General features: G+C 40.5%; 1 non-coding gene across 1 annotated transcript; it reads right to left on the reverse strand.

Annotated features, from left to right (window-relative positions):
- Nucleotides 1-280: 280 nt before the first annotated feature.
- On the reverse strand, nt 281-386 carry LOC131149989 (small nucleolar RNA R71). Its single transcript, XR_009135377.1, has one exon. It is a non-coding gene; the product is annotated as a small nucleolar RNA R71 (small nucleolar RNA).
- Between the last annotated feature and the right edge of the window lie 1,644 nt (nt 387-2,030).

The following is a 2,030-nucleotide window of genomic DNA, read 5'->3' on the forward strand; positions in this document are numbered from 1 at the left end:
CAATTTGAGATTAAGATTTCGATCATCTCAATGCTACCCAACTTTCATGGGAAGTGCACTGAAAATCCTTATGAGCATCCAGATGAGTTCTTGGAAATTTTTTTAACCATCTGCATCCCTAATTTCAGTGATGATGCTCTCTATCTTAGGCTCTTCCCATTCTTTCTGAAGGATAAGGCCAAATATTGACCGACTTCTTTAGAACCGAACTCGGTGTCCAACTGGCCCACTAAGCAGCATGAATTCCTTAAAAAGTACTTTCCAATTGGGAAGACTAATCAACTTCAGAGAGCCATCACAAGTTTCTCACAGATCGATGGGGAATTCTTTTTCGAGACTTAGGAGTGCTTTAGGGACGTACTTCATAAATGTCCACATCACTAGGCCCCCAAGTGGCAATTAGTTCAAACTTTCTACGAAGGGTTGGCTGAGAGCGATAGGTTTATGGTCGATGTGTCATGTGGAGGTATTTTCCTCATTAAGCGTGAGAATAAGGCTTGGATTCTCTTTGAAAATCTGGCAAAAAACTCTCAACAGTACATGGCTGCCACCTGTAGACTACCCAATCCATCAACTTCTAAAGCCAAGAAAGTCTATGTGTTGACAGCAAACCAAGACCTGGCCCTTACTCAGCATGTTATATCTAAAAAATTATATCAATGTTTGCCCCTAGGACTGCAGACAATAGCGTGTGTAGAGGATTGTGCAATTTGCTCCGACCCTTCCCATACATGCTGCATTTGCCCTTACACGTATTCCCAGCCTGAACTTGTGTACGAGGAAGTAAAGGTCACCCATGATTACGTGCTTAAACTGCATAATTAGGTAATTTAATTCATGCATTTGGACCTATATTTTTAATTAAATACCTAATTACTCTCAATATTTTAACATGGTGGCTTATATATAATATCTAGATTTTATTGAGCAATTTATGAACTTTTGGCATTTTTTTATCATAGGAAAATTATCGGGTGCTAAAACCGGCATCAATTTGTAATTTGTGTATAATTTTTTTGTCCAAGCTCCGATCAAGACGATTCAAAATTATGGAGAAATATGAGAAGATTATCTACAAATTCCATGTTTTAAGTTTTGAGAGATACGTGCTCCAAGAGGATCAAAATTGGTCTCGTTCGCAGAGAAAAATAAATGAGAAAAAAGAAAAAAAAATATTTAGATTTAGCCCTGATGTGACCTGGCCATGTAGCCCGGTTGGGTCCTTTTGTTTGGGTATCCTTGTGTGTAGGCCATTCCCTCCTTCCTTAAAAATTTATTTATTTTTCATTCAATACCAGCCCTGACACCCCTCTCTTTCTCCTTCTGTCTTGAACTCTCTCAGCTCTCTCTCTTCTCTCCTTCTCTCTATCTCCTCTCCATCTTCTTCCTTCTTCTTCCCCTTTCCTATTCTCTCCCTTCTCTCCCTCTTCTCTATTGGCCCTTCGCTCCCTTCCTCTTACCTTCCTTCTCCCTGCAACCCGAGCCGCCTTTGTTGCCGCACTGCTGCATCTCCAAAACACTTGAAGCTCCACTCTCCTATTGTGGCTGCTATCCAACTCCGTGCTACCGCCGCCACTGTCCCGAGAAGCTCCCTGCACTGCTGCTATGCCATCCTCCAATCTCCACGATTGCTCCAAAGAGTTTCCGAACTCCCCTTCTTTGTTTGCTGCTATTTCTTTTTCCTGTGTGCTACTCCTGTTGGAACTTCCCTACTGCATGTGGCCGCTTTAACTAGCAAACTCGAGAACTCCCTACACTTTGCTACTGTGACTGAACCTGAAGCCTCCCTCTACTACTGTCAACCTCAAGCCTGCTACCTTGAGGGTCTTCCCTAGCCGTGTATCTACTACCAGCCACCACCCTATAGCCAGCAACTTTCTCTCCTTCTCTATTTTTATTTTTATTTTTATTCTTGCTTTCAAATTATTTAATTGAATATTTTTTGTTTAATTGTGTTTCATTTAAAGTTCAGATTTGGAATCTTTGTTGAATATTGTTAATCAAGCTTATTTATTTATTTTTTATATTTT

Source organism: Malania oleifera, chromosome 2, assembly GCF_029873635.1.
Source record: "Malania oleifera isolate guangnan ecotype guangnan chromosome 2, ASM2987363v1, whole genome shotgun sequence".
NCBI lineage: Eukaryota > Viridiplantae > Streptophyta > Magnoliopsida > Santalales > Ximeniaceae > Malania > Malania oleifera.